The sequence below is a fragment of the Cylas formicarius genome, unplaced genomic scaffold (assembly GCF_029955315.1).
Source record: "Cylas formicarius isolate icCylForm1 unplaced genomic scaffold, icCylForm1.1 PGA_scaffold_3__17_contigs__length_32017465, whole genome shotgun sequence".
Classification (NCBI taxonomy): Eukaryota; Metazoa; Arthropoda; class Insecta; order Coleoptera; family Brentidae; genus Cylas; species Cylas formicarius.
The window spans coordinates 20,656,329-20,681,120 of record NW_026844326.1 but is presented as its reverse complement, the minus strand read 5'-3'; the positions used below and the strand labels follow the sequence as shown (position 1 = coordinate 20,681,120).

General features: G+C 35.4%; 1 protein-coding gene across 2 annotated transcripts in view; it reads right to left on the bottom strand.

The window, feature by feature from the left end:
* Positions 1 to 24,147, bottom strand: part of LOC132698942 (putative polypeptide N-acetylgalactosaminyltransferase 9) — a 111,566-nt gene extending 87,419 nt beyond the window's left edge. For both annotated transcript variants that reach the window (XM_060665283.1, XM_060665282.1), the window contains exon 1: positions 23,972 to 24,147. The gene's annotated coding sequence lies outside the window, so the exon portion shown is untranslated. The remainder of the gene's footprint in view (positions 1 to 23,971) is intronic.
* Positions 24,148 to 24,792: the final 645 nt, after the last annotated feature.

Below are 24,792 nucleotides of genomic sequence, written 5' to 3'. Positions count from 1 at the left end.
AAGAGCAGAAGGGGTGCAGGCGGCATGCACAGAGGTGTAAGGAACAACTTGCAATTGACAACGTTGTCACCCGCAACGCAATAGTTTCCAAGAAGAATCTCTTTACTGCATATATTGATTATCAGAAGGCAATTGATAGTGTTCCGCACACTTGGCTGCTACAGTGCCTCTCTGTCTATAAAGTGACAGGTCTAGATAGATCACTTACACCCCTCATGTTGCAGGTCACACACTATCAGTGCGACCCTAAGAATTCAATTTTCGAGCTCGAGAACCAGTGGCGGGGAAAGGAGGTGAGGAGAGGTGAGTTTGTACTAATGACATATATAGGTTTTCCAATTGATTTCGGCTTAAAAAATCTCATAGGTAATTCAATTTTGATAGAAGTGGTCTGATTTTTTCTACTATAGATTTAATTTGCAGATTCCACTTGAGCTGACAGTCAATAGTGTTACCAAGACCATTAAACGATGTTACTTGCGGAATTTCTGTCATTTCAACTGTTAGGTTTCCGATGTTTGGGAGCTGATTTTTGTAGGATGAGAAAGTTAGGTATTTGGTCTTCTGTAAATTCAATGTAAGTTTATTGTACTGATACCACTTTTTGAGAGTCTTTAAGTCCTGCAAAATTTGTAACTTTAACAATTGCCATGTTTTTGCCCGTTCAAAAATGATAGTGCCATCGGTAAAACTATGCTATTGGTGTCTAAATTTAACATATCATTTACGTATATCGTAAACAGTAGCGGTCCGAGAACTGTACCCTGTGGTACGCCACATGTTACTGTTACTGTACAACTAAACTCCATTTTGTGGTCAAAAAACATCACAAAGACAACAAAAATCAATACTTACAAAGCTATTATTCAACCCATCACCAGATATGGATCAGAAAATTGGCAAATAACATCTAGAACGACTCAAAGCTATAGAATTGGAATTTTTGAGACGAGCATCCAGAATATTCCGATTGGAACATATCCGAAACGAAGCGATTAGAGAAAGAGCAGGGACAAAAGAGGATATTTTAGAGACACTAGAGCGCTGACAGCTAATATGCTATGGCCAAGAAGCCTTCTAGAATATACACCGACAAATAGAAGGAAATCTTGGCAAAAGAAATTCAAGATGGCATGAGAAAGAGAGAAATGAACGAAGAGGAGTGCCACAATAGAGAAATCTGAGAAATCTGGAGATTGAAGTGCGGGAAACGGCTAAGACTGTAGGATCCCCGCTTATATATGTAAATATTTCTTTTCCTTACACTGTTGTTGGCTTTTTGATGATGGTGCTGCAATGCATTATTTTTTTGTATTTGAGCACTGGCTATAAATTTAAATAAATCCTAAAGTTGATCAAGTGATTACATTTATTGGTTTGTCTCGATTTCGTCTTGCTTGAACACTTTTTTTTATTTCAACCGTTTTAATGCATTTTCTTTTTATGTTTGTAGCCCTGATGATGAATTTAAATAAATGCACTTGACTCTATTGATTGACTTTATTGTTAACATAATATAATAACTGAACAGTTTCCTACAAAACATTTGATTTTGAGCCTTCTTTAATTTTTGTTCTACGTATAATCTTAACAGACGCCAAATATCATTTTCAAATGCGGACAAGCTCTCGTTGCGTAAAATGAAACTTTTACCGCAACGCAAATATAAACTGAATAACGAATAAAGTGCAAGCGGCGAACGAAAAGCCTTTCGATTATATATAAACGAACGGATTGCAGTATTTAAAATGTCTTTTGTGCCGTTTCCATTCCGAAACTATGAACGAGTTAAAAGTTCGACGGAAATAAATTGAAAGGTATCGAATTTTGTTCGCGGGTAGCAGCGAATAAAGGGTTTTTCTATTTTAATAACGCGAAACGCTTTTGCCAAACACAAAACAACAAGAACATTTTCAAAGCGTATCGATTTATCAAAGAGGATAATTGGAGAGGCCGGCAGATTCCTTCGCTTGAAAAAGAAATGCGTACTTCCCAAACGAGATATTCGATAATGGATATATATCTGTTTTATTTTTATATTTAAATATTTAACAAATCATCTTCTTTTATGGCAATATGGCAGTTATATTCTTCGTCACTTCATGATCTACAGCCTAATTCGTTTTCCGCTCCTCTCAGTTGACGTTTTGTTTTTTGTTTTGATATTGTTTCTCCTTTAGTTGTCGTCTGTTGTTAATGTTTAAGTTCGGTGATGAGAACTGGACTTCTTATTTAATGCCTTTGTTTTCCTCAGAAATTTCATTTCAGCTGACTGTATTATTCGTTCAATCTTCTAGCCAATGTATTTTTTTTTAGTTTTCCATGAAATTATTATTTTTTTTGTATTAAAATGTAAACCTTATATTTGTTTGAGGTAATCCCTAAAAGTTTTAAAAAAGAACACAAAAATAATACTAGAGCTACTAATGCCAGAATCAAGAATATACCACAGCGGTATATTATGCAACGAGTTTGCTTTAGTCACGGGTGCCTCAAGAAGTTTATCAATGTGTTGGATACAGTACTATTTCTACGATCATGGAGGTTTTTTAGAAATAACGACAAACTTATTATCAAAGAAAGTCCACTTATGTTTTCTGAAACCACATACACTGGCGAGCATGCTCCACGAAAAATCACGGTGAAGCTCTAAATCGGTCGCTCTCATCGTGTGGTTCAAAAAGTGCCGTTGAACGCATCAGGTCATACGCGTGGTGATCAACAAATTTCCTCACCACTAGAGGCACAGAGGACGCAGCACGGGCCGGCCCCTACGGAAGGAAGACCAAAAGCGAGGTAGGGTCAGTTAAGTAATCAAAAATCTTGTGATCCTGTCTTGAGTAATTTTTGCGACTTCTGGCTGTGCCAGCTGCGGCCAAAGTCCGTTTCCGCGCGGACAAAACAGAGAGTATGAAGGAGAGTCGGAGAAAGATATTGCCCCAGGTTGTATTGAAGAAACACTTCCACGTGGTTCGGTTATAATTTGGGCGGGAATCAGTTCGCAAGCGTACACAGAGTTGATCTTTATACAGAATGGCTGTCTGACAGCGCACAGGTACATTACAAGAAATCCTGGGTGATCATGCTATGGCTTTAATGATCATTATGGGCGAAGATGGCATTTTTACTCACCATAATGCTAGACTCCACACCACTAGAATTTTCAGTCAATATCTGGATGAGGTCAGCACTCAGTTCAGGCATGAATCCCATCAAACATATGTGGGATGAGATTGGACGACGTATTCGAAAACATACACCAGCTCCAAGAAGTGCCCAAGAGCTGAAAGAGTTGCTAATGCAGGAATGGAACAACATCGATCAGAACGTAATCCATGCACGAATCATTGATTGCAGGCAGTCATAATTAAAAGAGGAAGGAATACGCGTTATTAATTGCGAGGTTCTCTCAATATTGTTAATTGCTACTCGTTACAAATAATTACAAACAAAAAATAATTTGGTTTTGTGTATAATAGGTATTTTCTGAACAAAATCATGAAGACCAACATAAGATTTTCCGAATAAATGTTAAATTTAGTTAACTAAAGGATAGCTAGGATAACTAGGATAGACAATTTACCACCCACTAGATCGACGATTCGAAACTTTTTTTCCAAAAAAATTTGTAATTTTTTGAGTGGCCAAAATTTTTTGCTCGCCAGTGTATATATGTTAAAGATATGCTATGCGTTATAAGGAGTAAATAAAGTAGGTGGCAAAAATAGGTGTCTGATTTTCCTTCATATGTAAAATTGTGGTTTGCGGTGGTGCGATTTAAAGTAATATCAGATCGCTTTCACGTAAACCTACCTACCATCGTTCCTTAAGTGTATAATAATTGTTGGCATAATTGCGATAATTATCCCGCGTCCATGAGAATGGTCGTACCTCGTCGTCCGGCATCGACTTTACCGGTACTTTCTTCGAACGATGATGCGTTAACGACGACGGTACCACAATCATTACTATTATTATTACCTTTTCGTACTATTCTATAGTTTTCACATCCGGTTGCGTATACCGCTTAAGGCGGCACCGAATGCGTTGATTAGTTCGCAGATATAATGAGACTAACTGTCCACACTGTATTTTAGCACGTCCGTTATTCCGTTGTCTGGTGCAATGCCGGTCAGTGCGAGTTTATCCGTTGGATGTGATGTTCGACGTATTTTACAGTTAATTATATATCGCAGAAGGCAAGATGCTCGGGGCTTTGGACACAAATTAAATATTTTCAATAAATTTCACGAAAACTAATAGAGAATATTCTTTAAGAAATATAATCTTTTCCTAAAAATAAAATTCATGTCGTCGCAAACCAAAAAAAAATTATAATTAAGATGATGACGTCATTAAATTACGAACAAAATTATTAGTACATATTTAATAATATAATAATAATAACAATGGCTACGACGAAAGCCAAGTTGAAGCTTATCCTAATCTAGTTTCTAGTAGACCCTGCTAGTTCGTTTAGTTTATTAATTTACTTTTTCCACAAACGTCAAAAAATGGCAAGATGCGATTCTTAATTGATAACAATGTGCGAATTCATCCTTGTCTCCATTTTCCTACTTTAGTAACCCAAAAAAACAAGAAATCATTTCTTTCTAAATGTTCGTCAATAATTAACTAATAATTAATAATAATTAATTATTAACTGTCATTTTATTTGGACATTTACAGCGGTTACTTAGTTTAATAAAACATTTTATGCCAGTTCCACACCATTTTTTATATGATTTATATTTTGATAATCACGATTATTTTTTAACGATGCGCAGCCAGTTCTCGACATCCAAAGTGGCCATTTCGGCGTACTAAATACAAAAATAAATATGTCAGATTATTATTTAAAAAAAAATCTGTCACGGGCACTGTTTTGATGGGTCTGATGGTCTATGAACTCTATAATTTTTTACCCGATTATAATAACGACATTTTTGTTTATTTTTGGTTAAGGTGATAGATGGTTCTTCATATTTTAGATACATGTTTTAAATAATGCAGAGAAAACAATATTTGTCTAAACGTGTAAAAATGAATTAAAATCTTTACGCGCGAAAAGTTGCCTTAATATTGTGAAGGTAACATGATATTTTTGTCCACCACCCTATATTAAAAATATCACTGTCGATTAGCAACCTGTAATTTGTATTAATTAGCAAGCATACGTTTTTGGCACTTTCATTTAAACTTTTTTTTATATGTGAAGTAGAAAAGAGTAAATAAAGTGTGTTTAGATTTCTTTGTAGAATGTATAGAATTTTTACACATTTCCCTTTAGAAGTTCCAAGTTTAGCAATTATTATTACCTACCCACTTGAAGACAAAAAAGCAGAAAAGGTCTCCAGTAAGCACGATAATTTAATTTAACATTTTAATATTGCGCTATAAATATGAATAAGTATAGGCAAGTTTCAAATTTTATAAAATGTCGACGACGTCGGTTTATGTGACGTAATGCGATAATAGTGTTTGGGATTAAAGATCTGTCTGCAATCTGCATAAATCCTCTGACCTTGCCATGCATGCGTTTCAACTAAATGGTCAAACCACACATAGCAACGTACCTTCCCACTTATAGGCTAATTATTAACGAAGATATTTATGGTCCCTCTCTGGTTTAAAGCCTCTAATTAGATGTAAGAATTGAATTTGTTGCGCGTGAACACTAGAACCAGAGAACAAAGAAAGATCAGCTAAAAGCAATAAACTACACAGACTGATGTGCGTTTTAATAACCAGGTTAGTTTTGCTTAGTTTGTTCATCTATGACGTCGACGTTGAAATTTTGTTTTTGAGAACTTTTGTTTCCGATCCGGTTCATTTTCTCTTATTTTGTGCTCATAGGTATATTAATCGTCAGCCCACTATGTCACACGTCTGCATCCAATTTATTTTATTTTAACTCCAATTCTATGCAATTTTATAAATCTAAATGCAAATCTGACGCTCATGCGGGCAAGTAGGACGTTTCAGACAGCCTATTCATAGTATAAAACAAGGATTTATTTTAAACTCTATATAAACTGTTGCATAATGGGATACCAATTTTTTTACCCTGGTATCGTGATACCAAAGGAAAATACTGGTATCCACAAAGAATTTAAACATTTTGCTTAGTTCGTTTTTTTTTGGAAAGTACAATGGCCCCACGCTGTTGAAACATTTGGTTAGTGTTCAAACAACCGTTCGCTAATCTTTAAAACATTAATAGAATATTAATTTAGAAGATACGACTAAGGAAGTCCGTTCCTGTATAAAATATTTCAATTCTGTAGTAACTTGTACTACCCAATTACAGATATTTGTGTAAACCGATGTTGTGGGGTACCTTTACACAGTTTATTAACCAAATTAAAACTATAATTTTTTTATATTCTATTTAATTACTTAAATTAGCGGAACATTTTTCGAAATACCCAGTATGTTCGACGCTTATAAATTTGGCACTTAAATGTCATAACACCTGGAATAATTACTTATAACTGCCTTCTTGGCTCTCTTGACTAATTATATACCCGGAGTGTCTAATTTAGATTTGTAAATATTTGGATATCGGTTAGAACTACTTCTATTATTTAAACAACGAATATCATAATTAAACAACAAACAAAAAAACAGAGTAGATATAGAAATAAATGCATATTTTTCAAACATTAAAAACATTTGTAACAAGTGTCGTTCACCTGAATTAGCTGTTCCAATTGGAGTTTTAATAAATAAATAAAAAGAAATTTTATATACGAATTAAATTAGAACAAAAAATGTAAAGATTTTCACAATTTTTAATACTTTATAACAGCTGTTTCGGCAACACCGTCCCTTTATCAAATTTGATAAAGACACGGTGCTGCCGAAACAGCAGTCATAAGGTATTAAAAACTGTGAAAATCTGAACATTTTTTGTTCTAATTTAATTTGTGCTAAATTGATTTTCATCAATTAACACCCACCTCAGTCCGAAATTTTATATTGTGCCTTTCTTTTGCGCCCGATGAAAACGCATAGGCATCGTTTTAGATGGAGTGGATTAATTTTTGTAATCAAGTTATTCCAATCACTTTCTAGAACTGCATCAGAGTTATTTTAAATTAAACACACAACATCATCTACCACCAAGACTCTATGCCCTGGGGAATTAAAGTTGAGGTAGGTAATTTTTTTTTATATTATTTGTAAAGTCAATATTTTGAAGATACATTTTTTGATACCTACTTTTTCAAAAAGATGTCGCCCAATCAAAACACACACCAATGAAGCCATATTTTTTTATAATAATTAAAAACTTAGAGCTCTCCCCCATATTGATTTAGTTTATCAGCCTTTCATAAAAAGAGTGTACTACACGTTGTACTAGTCCATTCAAAAAATGCATATATGACAATCGTTTCGTAAACATTAACGAAGTATCAGAGACGAAAAGAAAAACAAACTAATTATTGGAATACAATTTGGTTCCGACAACAAACATTTCGCATGGGACAGAACGGACCCTCCCCAGAGAACGACGGCGCTGTGTTTCGTGGGAGGACCCGACTATATAGAAGAGCGGAAACGACATACATGATAAATGATAAAAGCGTTTTTAATAAATTATTTATGTGGTGTCGTGCTGGCCGTATATCAAACGAAATGGAAACATTGGCGCGTTCTTTATGGTGTCGTATTTAATGCTATTAACTTTTTCTGAGCCCGATACGTCTTTATTTTGGAAGAAAAGATTATATATTTAACGGGGCGTAGGGGATATTTTGATTCCTAGAGCGTATTATTTATTTGGTGGGTCGCGGTATTTTATTTCGAAAAAAGGCTAAAACACTTTGTTCATGTATGGGTGTTTATCTTACTAACGACATAAATTATTAAACTCCTAAAAATAGAGAGTGGGGGGAACAAGGGGTAGCGAACGAATAAAAATTAACTAAAACTTAACTAAAGAAGCTGAAAAATAGTAGTGCACGACGGATTTCAATTACAGATTTTTGTTTAATAACAGCAGGCGAACGGTGTATTCTGTTGATACCAAGGCCGTCTCTGCGGCTCGGAACATCGATATTGTAAACAAATAAATAGAAAAAATTGTGCAATATTATCTAACGATATTGCCAAATAAGTTAATTATTACATTGGTCACGTTTGTAAAAAACATTGGACTACATTCGAATAGATAAATCCTTTTTCACGTGAAGCTCGATATTTAGCAAACCTTTCGTTACACGACAAAATAAACATAGTAGGCATTTTATTAGGTAAATATGTTTTTCTTCTTGATAAAAATTTTATTTTATGTTAATGATTATTTGCTTTGGCCATCTATACAACAAATATAACCTGCAGTTATTTTTGTTATTTTTTCAGCGATTGCCCGTATCACAAGTGGACATGTTTATTCCTGCTCTAGTGACTTAGTCTCCAATATTCAAACAGTTAAGAGAGTTTGAAATCTTGAGATTCCAAAAAATTGAGCAAGTTTTTTAGTTAATACAAATTTATGAGGAATAGGAGTTTTCATGAAAAGTCGTGCATATCATATATATCATAGCACTTACAAAGACACCTAAGTTTATTTGATATCGCGTAATTTTAAAAATTAGTTATCTCTAACCAAATACCGCAAATACTAGGTGAGAAATATGAAAATCTATTACTTACTCGTTTGGTACAAAATATTACAGGGTATCCCATAAGTAATGGCAAAATAGGAGATTCTTTAGGTAAAAATATTAGGATTTAAGGAAACCCACTTTAGCCCAAAAGTTGATATTAACCCAGATACAGGCCGGGGAAGGTTGCAAATTAATTTTTGATTTTTTTAAAAAAATCCTGAAAGAGCTTTTTGCACAAAATTTGGTAGATCCGGGATTTTTGATATGAGGAATCCATTTTGGTGAATAATTTTCAAATTGTAGAGGGCGCTACATGTATTTGATACTTTCGCTTTAGTGTACGCAGATTAATAATCACTTTTTACACCTTTTTTACGCAAAAGAGGTATGTCAAGTCGCTAATTGAACAGTTTCATGTAAACATGAAAAATAGTTCAGAGTAGATTTTAATTAACATAATCACAATAAAAGACAGTAGAATATTGCGAAAACAGACACGATAAAATACATCCAAAATTTTTCAAAGTAGGCTCTGATTGCAGCAAATGCAATAAAGACAAGTGCCTCTAAAAGATTTTGCACAGGTTCTGGCGAATTTCATTACTCTTTGCCAGTATCTTGGGTGTTTTTAAAAAGTTTTGGTTAGTTTCCCGATAATGGCAAGACATAACTTGTTTTCGAACGTGGAGATTCGCACAAGAGAATTACAATAGGCTTCCAGCTCATGGACCTAATTTAGAGATGTTTCCAAACCGCCCAGATTTTAAAATTTTTAAGAATATTTATAACAGACTCGGCAAAACTGGTTCGTTCCGTCCCAAGAGGGATTCTGTGGAACGACGAAAAATGGGTACACAGGGGCAGGAAGAGGAAAATTTATTCCAAGTAGCACTTACATGTTAGCACCCATTGAACTACCACCTAATTTAAACGGCGAGCTGTACCTCAATTTTTTGGCAAGCTCAATTCGCCGATTGTCTGGATGATCTATCCTCAGAGTGAAGAAAAACAAAGATTTTCATGCATGCTTGTTGTAAAAATCTCAAAATAAATAATATTAAAAACGCTGTTATTGTCTGTTATTATTATATGTTATTTTAAAATTGGTGGCATTAAAAATTAAATTTTAAATATTACGTAATGATGTACTGAAAAAAGGTATAAACGAAATAAGATAGGTAGTATCAAATGCACGAAAAATACAATACGTAGCGCCCTCTACAATTTGCCCTAAAATTATTAACGAAAATAACGAACCGGACACTTTTTGTGGGAAGTTTGGCAAATACAAAGAACTAGATAAGACGCGTTTTTGTTGCTTTTTGTTACCTGGAAAGTTTGACCGAATTGTAGAGGGTATTATAGAGGCATAAATGATTCTTCCTGAAAGACTTCGAATTTGGCCAAAAAAAATTTTTCAGAATATAACGTGACTTTGTCCGTGGGATACAAACTTGGCTAGTTGTATGCTAGGATGGTGCTAGTTCATTTGGCTTTGTTGAGTTTTTGAGCATTTTGGAAAAGGTATAGTTAGCGACAACATCGCAATGTCTAGGCGTATGTGCTTTGTTTTCTACCGCATGTACCGTTTTATATTTCCTGTTAAGTTCCAAGTCTAAGTAAACAAGCTTTTAAAATAGTTTAAAAAAATAGTGAGCGAAATAATTATTTGTTTTTCGAGAAAACATAGGTTATATACATGCTATTGTGGAAACAATCATTTTAAGCAGATGTAAGTAATATCCTTGTTTCATTTGTTGTGTTAGCACAAGTAAGCAAAATATTGCCGACTTGCTTTCCACAATAGCAGACTTAATAGACTTAATTTTTGTTTGTTAAATAGTTTAAGAAAAGAGCTCTGCTTAATATATTTATAATTTGGATTGACAAAAATTTCATTCTAATAGAACAACATTGCAATAAAAACAAGTGTGAAAACGAATTGTGAAAACAACCACACGAAAAAACAGACAAGGCGTTAGTTAAGGTTTGGCTGTAGTCCATTGTTGCCAAGTTGTACTCTCTTTCCGATATACGTGTATTTAAATAACAGTCCTCTCTTTGCTCGTCTCTATCAACTCAAAAATAGAATAACAGGACCCAACCAAATACTTGCTTATTTCTACACAATCAAAATGCAGATGCTAACGGCAACATTGGACCATCATCAAACATTTAACGCCTTCTAAAAAGGCGGCCACTGCTAAATAAACCAAGTGAGCATTCTGGTGTGAATTTTACGACGTTCTCAGCCACTTGTGACGTTATTACGTGACTGTTGAATGGCGTTCGGACGACACAGTCTATGTGTGTCAAACAACAAACAACGAATCATACATGTACGTGCTTAAGTTGCTCACTTTTATTAGTTTGCCGGCGTATTCGGAAAAGTAAATGGCAAACAAAGCGACGCATTAAGAAATAAACGCATCTCTGTATATGGTGTAGAATATTATATTAAAAGAATATTATATTAATCGATATTTGTTGGCAATGGAAATAAGGTGACACAAAATTTTAAAATCCAATTTGTTTAAGCATAGCAAAAAATCTGGTTAGTTTACTACAATGAATGTGTTTTAGATGTGTATCGGGCTTGTGATGCTGTTTGCAATGCTGGGTTTGGGATATGGGGCGAATCATTACCACAATATAATTTTTTATTTTATAAGTGGTTGTTTATATACACTTGGACCTTAACACGAGGTATAATTCTGCTAAAAAATGCAAAATCCAACCAAAGAGTATATGCAATAGGGAACTTGAACAAAATTTTAATATTGCTTATAAGAACAAGTTAAATTTATACTATTAAAATAACCACAGCCCACAGAAAAAATCGTAGTTTTATGTAAGAAATATAAGCAATTCAAAGTTGCAAAATTTAAATCCTCTTTGAAACGCGCTGTCATTGGCTGTGACCGGTTGCGACGTAAATTCGCTGGTTAGACTACGCGCCGGCCGGACGGTTGCATAGAGAAGCCATTAGAGACCTACAACGCGTTCGTTTTGGTGGTTTTACTTTTAATTTTAGTCTTGATTTTGTTTTAAATATCAAAAAGAAAGTTTTAAAAATGACCGAAGCCGATTTTTAAAAAGGTCCATCTGATAATTTACCTTTATGGAGACATTTTAAATACAAAACATCGAAAATTTTTCATTTGCTGATGTTCGCGGTGTTAAGGCTAAAAGGTATGGTCGTAGAAAATTTAGAAACTAGTTTTAAACCAATACAATATTGTAAATTACTTAACAAAAAAAAGACAAAAAAGTTTTTTTTTAAACTAGTGAAAATCCAAATTCTAATTTTAAAGTATATTGGAATTGATAACTTCAAAAGCATTCTTTATTTTATGTAGATTAAGAAGCCAGTCCTATGGAGACTGCAATAGGATGGGTGCAAGTTCGAAGAGTTAAAAATATTTGCACGATTAACCCTGAAGTGACACCTGAATATAATGTTAATAAAAACGACGGCTTTTATTTTCCGGTAGATGAATAAATAAAAAATTTATCTGGAGTTTTACGGTTTGTACTCAAACACGATGGCATGATTTGTAGTCTTGTTTTTGTGTTGCTTCTATTATTATCATGTAAAGCACATTAAGCACAAATACAAACCGGCGTAGATCAAATACAAACACACTTTACATGAAGCAAAAATAAACGTAAATAATATAATTCTCCGCCTAAAATCTGAGAATGACACTATAGCAAGTTGCCGTATCGATCGAAAAGCAGCGGTATGACGTCACGATCATTCCCGCGCGTTTAGTGTCATTTAAAAGAAATAGCCAGGTGTCACGAATTGAATTATTTATTGCAACTGTAATATAATAATAATAATAAAAATAATAATTGACAATTGAGAAGTTAGATACATAATATGCATAACACAAAATCTAGTTGAGTTTTGATATTTGGTATGCGTTATTTCTATACATAAGCAAATGTATTAAACAAATTAAAACAAATATTCCAGTTTCCTATTGGGAGTAGAAACCACATATACCTAGACATTTTGGACAAATTGACAGATATCCTCGTGATAATTTTTCGTATGGCTCTACTGAAAAATCAGCATTTTTTTTAAATCTCTTTTTGCCTCCAGTATGGACAATTATTAGCCTCCCCCTTCTCCCTGAAGGCACCTTCATACTCGTTGAGTTATGCATATCCCAGGCAAAAGTGTTGTTCTGCATGAACTGCGGTCTACGAGGCTGATATCAGCTCAAAGGACGAAGGATTTTGCTTTTACTCAGGTATATTGTATATTTAATTAGTTCTTACGTATACCAGAGATCAAAATTGGTGGTATTATCTATCAGATGGTATAAAAGTGGCAGTCAAGGGTTTGTTTCGTCCGTCGCTTCAGTTTGCAAAAAGTTTCGGTTCCCGTAATAAACTTTTCGACATTCGCATTTGACAAAACTCTATTACCGATAGTTGGGACACACGTAAATTCCGCCCTTAAAAAGAAAAAAAAACAACGGCGCTTGGCTGCATAAACCGGGACCACGTTAACCAGAAAACTTTTTACGATACAACGTTATTAAATCGAACAACTGCGGAAACGTGTAAAGTTTCGAATAGTTTCCGGGCAGTTCGCTTCATTTTGTTTGGTCTACGACGGAAAGGTCCGTGCAGCGATGTCGAGCTGGGGCGGTGTATATGAACATGGCGACGAGGAATGGACGGGAAATTGTTGGCGCTGCACCATGGTTTTGTAAACCGAACGACCCGAGCGACATCTTCCAAAGTAGTTTCGAAGTAGATCGAAACTAACCAACCACCGGGTGACATAGAAATTGCAACATTCAGTAATGTAAATAAATGTATACTTTACTATCGAGTTTGTTACCGCTCTGAAGGCCGTCTCTCGTATCGCCCTATCCATTCCTCTTCTCTCTAGGTACTTCCGAACTTATTACATTCATTCCTTTGGAGGTCTTCTGTTTCTTCTTTTATCTGGCAGTTGCCAATTTAAAATCTTTTTTGGCCAATTGTTATGCTGCATTCGTTGTATCTCATCTCATCACTCTTATTATTCATTCTTCAATTTTTCGTTGTTTGTTATTATTTGCATCTGTGATACTTTTCGAAGAAAAGCAATCTCTGTCCCTTCCAATCTTTGTCTCGTTTTGTCAGTTCCCATGTCTCCGATCCTTAAAATAAGTTTCTAAAATACTTTTATATAATTGACCACAATAAGGACTTTATGGATGGTTTGCTTTGCTTAATTACAGCGGTAGCATATTTATCTATTATTGAGCCTTAATTCGATATTTTTACACCTAAATGGGTGTATTTTCTGACATTTTTGGAGTACTTATCTATCAACATTTAAATGGTACTGGAGAGACTCCAACGGTAAGTATTTGGTTTTGCTAAAGTTTATTTTTAAGCCGGGGAATAGAAGGGCATACAGAAAACTCGTCTATATCCAGGAGTATAGAGGAAGCATTTATTCTACAAATATTTTAATATCTCATTGATATAAAAAGTGTAACGGAGTCCTTTCGTCGCTCCAATTATTCTGGATAACTTTGGTTCTGGCTTCGAAGCCTCCATAGCGCGAAGCTGCGACGGCAACGTACTTTCCGTACATTTGACTACTGTCAAAAATATCAAATAACTTCTGGAGAGGATAGTGTCATACGATTTTTTCAAGTCAATAAATATAAGATATGTTTCTCCGTTCTTATTGACACAGAATCGCACAGCTTGGAAACCGTTTCTCGTATCTACAAGTCACATTCCAAGAGCGCCTGTCTTATTCTTCTGGATAGTCTTGATTATTGCTTCTAAACTGTTGAAATTCTAAATATTTGGGTTTTCGGTGGCAAAAGTGAAACGTGTTTTTGAACGGGGTAGAGTCTAATTACCTAAACATGAGAAGTGAGAAGAAGTTCCTCAAGACTCGATTTTAGATCCTGTTTATTATACGCTGACGACAAGCAGCTCCACCGTGTTTTTGACTCCAGTCGCTTACAGCTTGAATGCCAAAATATCAACAGTGACCTTGAATGGATTCACAGAATTTCTAAATATCACGGTTTGTTCTCAAACGCAAAACATCTACTCTAATATTAAGCGTCTTTCTTCTGCCATTAGAAAATGAAGCAAAAAAATTGAGGTAACTTTTCGACACAAGACTTCGGTTTCAAAAACACATTTCGGCTTGTACACAAATGGCTATTGGTCGTCAAAAAAGGTTTGTATAGCTCGAGGCATTTTCTAACTAGAAATATTTAAAAAAAGGTTATGCTAATTCTTCGCACCGTATTGAGAAAATTCAAAAATGCTTCCTGAGATTCATTTAAGGCATCCCTGGTGAAAAACCCGTCAGCCATATATATATATATATATATATATATATATATATATATATATATATATATATATATATATATATATATATATATATATATAAGGTACGTATAAGGTAGGTAACGAATATGAGATTTTAGTTTAAACCATTTTTGTGATGCGTCTTCTGTCTTTGTAAAGTAAAGTGTCAAAATCAGCAAACAGATAGGGCTGGGCGCTGCACTCTTGCCATTTCTTGTAATTTTTCTTGTCGAAATTACCTGAATAAAGTAGGGGCAAGGCGGCCCACTCATGCTTTTAATTATTTTTTGTGTCTTTTAACTATCAAGTCGATTTATTTTTGACTACCTTTAACTAAATTTACTCATTTTGGCGAAGCTTCTGGTCGTCGTGCCCCACTCTCCTATATATAATTATAATTATTTATTAAATAGTGTTTAATGGAGAAACACGTTACGGATTAGTAACTATTTTGCTGTCAATTAAAAAATTTGTTATTTGTATTTATTAGATTTTCGAAAGCTCTGGCTTTAGGCTAAATCCATAGAATTAACCAAAAAATAACACTTTCAATAAATTAATTATGATCAGTTATAATAATATGGAATAGCTTTTTTAGATTTTTAAGCGGCCCATTTTACGACTGGTATTACACAAAGGACTAAAAATGTACAAATAGCCAGAATTTATAATTGTCAGAAGAAAAAACGATAAAACAAAATTTTGTTAATCTTTGAGATGGGCCTCCTTCCCCAGGGGGGCGAATATTTTATAACAGCAACCTACTATTCATACATTTCACTACTGTTTAAAATATCAAATAAGTTCTAGAGGGGATCGTCCAAGTCCAAGCTTCTATACAGCCTTCCAATGGTCGCTGTTACACTGATACCAAATGATACCAGCGACTAGATTTTTGGTATCCAATAATATAATTCCAACTTTAGCATTTGCCTTTACCAGTAGAAGCAATGGCGTATTTCACTCATTGCCAATTTTTAGTATCAACAACTTTGATAATATTGCTATTCCACACCCTAATATCATTCATATAGGAAAAGTACCAAGCTTGTAGCTGAAAGCGCTTAATTTTCTTAACATTTTAGTCGCTTTTATTGAACCACGCAAACAAGAAACTACATGGAGCAGAATTGCAAAAGTCAAGTTCACTTACTTTTTACAAAACTTCTGGATTCCTCCTGCGACGGTTTTTGCTGAGACGAACTTGCTGACGTTTCGCCAACCATCCTGTTGGCTTCTTCACAAACTGAAAGAAAATTTCAGTGAAGCTTTGAAGAAGCCACCAGGATGATTAACGGAATGTTAGCAAATTCGACTTAGCATAAACCGACGCAGGAGGAATCCAGAAGTTTTGTAAAAAGTATTACACCAGCCTGTGGAAGTTTCTTTGAAAAATTGTCAAGTCCACTTATTTCCATTCTTATTGCGGCATTTCTATGACCTAATATTATTTAAAACCATGAAATCTGCTAAAATATGTCCTATATTTTCATCACCGTGGATGACCATTACTCGGAAAAGTCAACAAATCAATTTTGCACTAATTCCACAGGGGGTGGTTACGCAACCCGCACGGATACTGGTTCGAGTTACGTAAGCCGTTTTTATTTCGCCACTTGGAATTAATTGTAATTCAACGGAAACGGTGAGCGCACGGATTCGCCTTGAATTACCGGCGCGGCGCGTCGGCAGATCATCCTCCGCGATAATTACCGCATCCGAACCGTAATTTCTCCATCTACTTAACAAAAAAAAAACGTACCCCGACGCGTCCCAGTTAGGTAACTCTTTCCGCGGAGGTCCATTTCCTGGCTGGATGTCCCGCGCCGAACGGCCTCGTACCAATTAGCATTGTTTTCTCTAATTAAGGCCGTTATTACTTTAATTATCATAACAAAGAGGAGGCGCGGGGGATCGGTTACCGCACACCTCCGCGTTAATATCCGTCGAACGAGGAAGCGGTCGTATTATCGAGAAGCTTTGCGGCTTCCAGCCTCGCGTGGATTAGCTTCTAATGTGCAGATTGCGATATAGAAGACAATATCTGGGGTATTTTCGGCACGGTAGTTACGCCATTCTACTCCGTTTAAAGGCAAAATTTTCAACGAGGACGTTTAGCGTAAATTGTATTGAAACCGGGTGAGGTATTCTGGTCGATAAAACCAGTTGCGGAGAGATGTTTAGGCCGTTAAATAGGCCCATTAATTAGACAGATACCATCCACTAGTGAGAGAAGAGACTGAGAGTTCTTCACATATTTACTAAATTCGATATAACTTCACAAATTTTAGCCAGCGAGTATTGCAGCCAGGATGAGGGTTTACGATTTCTGTCAGAAATATTATGGTTTTCTAGGACTTAGGACTCAGGACGGATAATCAGCTGCGACCACCTGGTTATCTATTGCGCCACACTCCCAAGTATTCACTGCCCCATTCATCAGCTCTCGTATATTATTTCATAAGGGTTTCGGTCCCAAATTTAAGAATCAGATTCTTCCTACCGCGAGGCATCTGCACAGTATGCGCTTTGCTGTTTATTCATCTACCAGCATCAGTATCAACAATTTTCAGCATTTTCAGATTTCGTCTGATCATTGCTAATTGAGCGTCGGTAGTGCGATTTTTTTGTAGGACAATCACTGTCTTCGTATGGGCCAACCTTAGTATACACTAGATTGATTGCGTTCCTTGCCGATTGACGTGATATAAGTAACATCAGCTGTGTGTGGCTTCTGTGCCATTATCATCGCTAGAAGGTTGATCTTTTCGTTACCGTAGGGTCAGTATTAAGTTTATATCTATAGTGCTCCATTAGACTCTTTACTTCCTCTTCCAGTGATGGAGGAGCAATAATGGGGTTTTACTGTTTTTAGTGCAGCTCAACATCTTTGCGCACTATCCGCTTCATATATACTGGAGTATGTACCAAGATTCATATGGATATTTTATTTTTTTAGCGGTACTCAGAGCTATCTTAGAATACTTTATTTGACGATCAATAAACATTACGAGTTACTACTGCCTACTAGGGTCACTAAATCCGGCAACAATATTTTAGGTACCCTCCAATAAAACCAGAACTATCAAAGCCACAGTCTCAAATAATTATGAAAGGCCTTTGACTTTTTGAAAATCAAAAGGTGCTTTTGGTAATCGCTGTCACAAAGCTGTCGCAATACTGTGCGGACCGCAGTGAACATGGCAGTTTGAACTCCGAAGTATCATTTCATGTGTAAATACGAAGAAGTAATCAGTAACGCTATCCGATCATGGTCCTCTGTTTTCTTAAAACATGCATATTTTTAAACTACAATTTCACCTCAAAGTGTACACGACGAAGAAGCGTTTTTGATAGTTTGGTAAATTGTAAAAGATGTCAGGAAACTAATAATTGGAAAAAAATCGTCATGGTTTTATTTGAAAATGTTTTCTGGTTTGTCTTATTTCACACTAAATAATGTTGTAAAGACCATAACGTTATCTCCAATTTTCTTAAAATATCCTATGATGTCAAAACCTCATTCCCTTATAAAATTCTTCGAAAATCTAGTTTCGCTTTACTTCTAGAAAGAATTCACCATAGCCATAAGAAAATAGACGAACACCAAAAGACTCTTCTGTCTCTACATCTTGAAATTGCTTCCATCTTGTCCGAGTTGGATACCCATTCAAACATGATTCAGACAAAGCTTTAAATCTTCATTTATCTTCTACCCAAAATCACATTCAGATATTTGAAAAATAACTCCAATACCATGGAAACTATCAAACACTTCTCAACTACCAAACACTGTGATAAATATATCATCGTACCAACTTTCGGAAATGGAAAAATCGGTTCTTTCAATAGGTTCCAATTTCGTCCTTACCCCACGTATTTATTATCCCAAAAGAGGAAATCGTTTCAAATGTCGAGTCTATCCTAACCAAACTGCAATTTCAAACAGCTGATGAAATTCGATTTGAAACAGCAAAAATCCTTAAAAAATCAAGATCTCCTAAATCTAATATTGCCAAATTCCTAAAATCTTTAAAATCTAATCAGATCTAAACAGGTAAAGGAAATGGTGGTCATGAAGACAAATGAATATCAGGAAAAGATTCAAGATATTCTTACAGGCGGATCTATGAAACACAACCTTAAATCTGTTATTAAGGCTTCTTCTCTATCAGATTTCGTGAAAAAATTTGTCATCTCTCATGAATCTAGAATTCCTAATCCCTACGGACTCCCAAAGATTCGTAAACCAGGATTACCCCTTCGACCGTATTATCAGCACCATTATTGACTTCATTGAGCAATTGAAAATCCTTACATTAGATACCTTTACTAAAGTTTCTATTCCTGAAACTCTCAACATCAGTTCAGATATATTAAAATCATAGGATCTGGAACCAAACCTTCCCGCCTTAATTGAAAAATGTTTGTTTGGAACATATTTTTCTTATAACCAATAGCAATTACATTCAAAAAAGTTCTAAAGAAATATAACGTCAAAACCAGATTTACCACTTGTCCAAAAATCTCTCATCTTCGATTCGTCAAAGACAAAATTCCATTTGAGATGCCAGGAGTTTACAGCATTCCATAGGCGGTAAAGAGTACATTGGAGAGACCGGACGAAAAATATCAACTAGGCTCAAAGAACATGAAAGAGCCTTAAGACTAAGACAAATAAACTTATCAACAGTTGCCAAACGCAATCAAGAAACCGTAAACAAAATTTTATGCATGTAAAAAATTCTTGCATCTAATCAATTCTTCTACAAACGAAAAATCCGAGAGTCTACAGAAATCTATAAGCAACCCAACAATCTTAACCGCGGCTCAGATCTTTGTCCGTCACCAATATGGGAATCAGTTGCCCGAGACGGTGTTTATGCCCCTCATTTAACTCGGCCCTCCTCAAACAATATAAAAGCAGGTACAGAGTAAAATGCTAACTAGTTTCAGTCAAGCTCTGAAGAAGCCAACAGGGTGATTAACGAAACGTTAGCAAGTTCTACTCAGCAAAAACCAACGCAGGAGGAATCCAGAAGTTCTGTAAAAAGCATTATTTTTATATATATAACGGTTTGCAAAGTAAATTGACAGAGTACTGGACGACGGGTCGCCTAACAATCAGAGAGTAAAATGATGCTTCGGTTTGATAAAAAAAAACAAGAGAATATTAAACACGAGAATTTCTGACACTTCTTACGCGTAAAAGATTACGAATCGAAACCTGTATTTAAATTAAATAACGAGTGAGCGAGAAAGTACTGTTAGGCGATTCGCGTGTGAACGATCGCTCCAATATTTAAGTCGCTTCCATTATTAGAATATTAGGAATATCACGCAGGCTGCTGTGATCCTTTCACACCCTATTACCGTTCAATTTTATGCACCAGAAGTTGCAAATTACTTTAGTTACGAACGTGTCACCGTCGGTGGAGTACGGTACTTTATGATCGTGATATTTCCGCTACCCGAAGATATTGTGCGGGTTGTTAATCGTTTTCGAACGGAATCCGACGGTTTGCTGACATCGTATAGTTGTAGTAAACAAGTATCAAACACTGTCATACAATCATAGATTGCAGTTTCTCTTTTATATCAATCTGTCATAGGTGCCACATAAATGCCTTTTACAATTATAATTTCAATTACCAAAGATAATCATTATTGAAGTTATTGGGTATAATCTGTTCTAGATTAAATGAAATAAATCCGTATAGTATGACCGCCGATCTATAGAAAAATACGGACAATAATAGAAGTAGTAAATATTAATAAAAAATGTAAATATTTTATTACGCCGCTACTATATTTAGTTAACCTGGTATTCTCCAAGGGAGTCTTCCCGGACATTTTTATGGAACATATATAAATCAGGTTCGAGAGATCTGATGTCGAATTATAGGCCAATTGCACTAGTGTGGCTAAAGACTTAAGTGTATTGCAATTAGATTAAAACAATTTTTAGAAAAAATTCCTTATTCAACAATTTGGTTTTAGGAAAAAAGTAGACACTTTATATGTTGATCAAAGTAGCTGGAGGCATAGTCCGATCTTTTAATGACAGAGTAAAGTGTATTACTGTTTTTCTCGATTTGACTTTGTGTGTGTTTGATTTTGAGAGACTTGAAGACTAAGACTAGGTATTAGAGGGATGGTAAAAAAACTAATCAAATCATACCTACAAGATAGAGTGCAAACGCTTAAACTAAGTGCTGCTCTCTTTCGGTGGGGTATGGTGTGCCACAGGGCACGGTTGTGGGGCCAATCTTGTTTACATTATATATAAATGGAATATTTTCTGTTTTACCGAAAGAAGGTACTGTCTGCTATGCGGATGACGAGGCAGTGATTATCGTTGAAAACACTTGGAAGGAAAATGTCGCAAAGGCTGAGAAATTAATGTCTGGTAAAAAATGGCTAAATTATAACCTGCTGTCTCTTAATTTAATTATTCCATGACGAAAGCTGGTGCTGTAGACTTGCAAAGAACAAAAATTCATTATTTTGACTGTGGCTATGACACGAATTGTAAATGCGATCTTTACATAAATTCCACCAAGAAATTAAAATATTTAGGGATGGTTCTTGATTAGAACCTTAAATGGATTCGTAAGTTATTCCATATTTTTTTTATATTTTATATATTTTTATATTTATATATTTTTTATATTTTTTTATATGTTATTAGGATATATATGTGCTTGGGGTGCTGCAGCAGATAAGGCTCTTTAACCGCTAGAAATTAGAAAAAAGCGTGTTTTGAAAATAATATTATTCAAAAACAAACTATATCCTTCTAAAGAATTGTTTACTGAAGCGAAACTACTAAGTGTCAACAAAATCTACATTAAAACAGTCATCAGACGATTAAGTCTTAACAAAATTCGTAAGGAAACAATCAACCATTCAGTTAAAACCAGATTTGTACGATGGTAAAATTTACTTCAGTGCAGAGGAGCCTTCTGTTTGCAGTCTCTAGAATATATAACGCCCTTCCAACGTATTTGCAAAATAGGGAGTATAACAAAAATTAAGAGGCTTGTTGACTCCTGGTTGTTTAGTGTTCACTATGACATTTTGGAAGTGAATAAATTTAAATTTAATTAACAATGTGATTTAATTTACTTTAATAATTATTAATAATTAGCCATAATTAGTAAGGTATGCGCATTTTTTATCTAATTGCTGAAATAAATATTATTATTATTATTTTCCTTGATTATAAGCTCGCGTCTGCTTTTTTTTAGACTGCCGCCCAAGCACGTTCGTATTTTTCGTTAAAATCGGACAAATACAAAAACTATATATATATATATATATATATATATATATATATATATATATATATATATATATATATATATATATATATATATATATATATATATATATATATATATATATATTCTCACGTATTGTTTCACGGATGGAAAAATGTGATGACACTATATTCCGACTGGAATCCTGCATCCAACTGGAATCCTGCAGACGTTTCGCCAAAATCTCACTTGGCATCTTCAATGCTCGCGCTCCGAAAGTGTTCGAAGTGTTTTCGGAGCGCGAGCATTGAAGATGCCAAGTGAGATTTTGGCGAAACGTCTGCAGGATTCCAGTCGGATGCAGGATTCCAGTCGGAGTTCAACGAGCGAACGGATGATATCCCGGAATATAGTGTCATCACATTTTTCCATCCGTGAATCAATACGTGAGAATATCATACACCTTTACGGGAAGGAGACCTTTACAGCCAGTGTTCGAAGTGTTTTCGGAGCGCGAGCATTGAAGATGCCAAGTGAGATTTTGGCGAAACGTCTGCAGGATTCCAGTCGGATGCAGGATTTGCAGGATTCCAGTCGGATGCAGGATTCCAGTCGGAGTTCAACGAGCGAACGGATGATATCCCGGAATATAGTGTCAATATATATATATATATATATATATATATATATATATATATATATATATATATATATATATATATATATATATATATATATATATATATATATATATATATATATATATATATATATATATATATATATATATATATATATATATATATATATATATATATATATATATATATATATATATATCTGGACAATCGACTTTATTTGCTAATTACCTCCGTAATTTTCCTAAAGTAATTTGGATATTGTATTAAAATTATATACGTGCTATCTATAAGAGTTATGGGTCGTGATAATCTCGTCAGCGAAATAATTGATAAAACTAGTTCAAACGCGGCTCTACATTAACTGACAGTAAAAAGTAATATTTGACATGTATACCGTCCTACTTGAAAGTGGCTTATCGAGCTAAGCAGTAGCCTTCACATGTAGGCCAGTAAGTAGAGAATACGATCTCCATTGTAGAGTCCTTCTTGTATAAATTGAAGGAAAATTATATAAAAATAAACTGTGGGTGGTAAGACTCTATTTCTTTTGACATGAATCGACTCGTTTAAGAGGTGGACGATGAAATACCTGATTTCCCTTTACAGATATAGGCAAGATCGGCGGGAAATTGTTTGCCTAGATGAGACATAGTATGTTCCAAACAAAGGTTGGATAGTGCACAACAATAGTTAGTTATCAATAATTTATACTAACCGTTTTGGCCCATTTGGCAAAATATAACACCAAAAAGCGTGATAGTGATGCACAATCTGAGCTATCCGGTGGCACAAGAAGTACCATTTAGAATTATATGATGTCAGTTCCTGCCTTCATTTGATAACAGACTGGGTTCTATCGGAAGTTAATAATAATGAGTTTGATAGATCTCCGGTTCTACTATACGCGTCGCTTTCTCTGTCGTTTGGGGTATAACAACCAAACACAACTTTTCAAACACCGCTGGAAGATCTGCGTTAGTCGAGCGCCACGTGGCATGTGTACATTATTATATATTTCTAGCGGGCATGTGGACAAAACCTTTAGACCTCCACGCGTGTTGCGATTATCGCAAGCACGTAATCAATCAGCCGGCGGACTTACGATCGACAACGGGGATCCAGGCGTCGGAAAACAATCTCCGCGTGTGTCAACAACAATCGAATTAAAACAGAACCAAAAACGAAACGTTTCGAGCGAACTTATCGGCGACACCCGAGCGTAGCAACACGTACGCACGGGACGATAATGTTTCTTCGACCGCGCGCACGCGACCCACCAAGCGCACCGCGATGAACTGAAGACGAGTTTGGGAAGTCGGGTCGGCGAGTCGAGCCGCTGTTCCCGCCGCCGCCGACGATGTCCGCACGCCGAAGCCGCGAAAAAGTTATCGCGCCAAGGTCGTTTATTGACAAATTCCCAATTTTAACGTGCACACACACATACACACACACAGGGAACCGAAATGTCACGGGAGCGAACCTTTCACTTTCGAAGATTATCGCGGCGTCCGCCGTCATCGTTGTGGTTTGTTTGTTTGCCCCCTTCCCTTCTTGTCCGACGTTCGGAAAAATTGAGGGCAACATTCGCCACCGTAGGTTCGTTCCAAATGGATCGGTTCGGAGGGTGCGCAATCTTAGCCGGTCCAACTAATACAGAAGTGTAGCGACTTCTTCTTCCTCTGCTTATCCATTAATAGATGTTTGCCACCACATTTTCCATGGCTTGTCTATCTCTAGCCAATATCTGAATGTCACGTATGCCAGTCCACTGTCTCATGTTCCTCAATCATGACATTCTCTTTCGTCCTGGTCCTCTTCTACCCGCGATCTTGTCCTTAATAATCAGGTGCAGAAATTGATATTTATGATTGGACATTATGTGACCCCGGTGTGCAGTATTTCTTTTTTGTTACAACGTTAAAT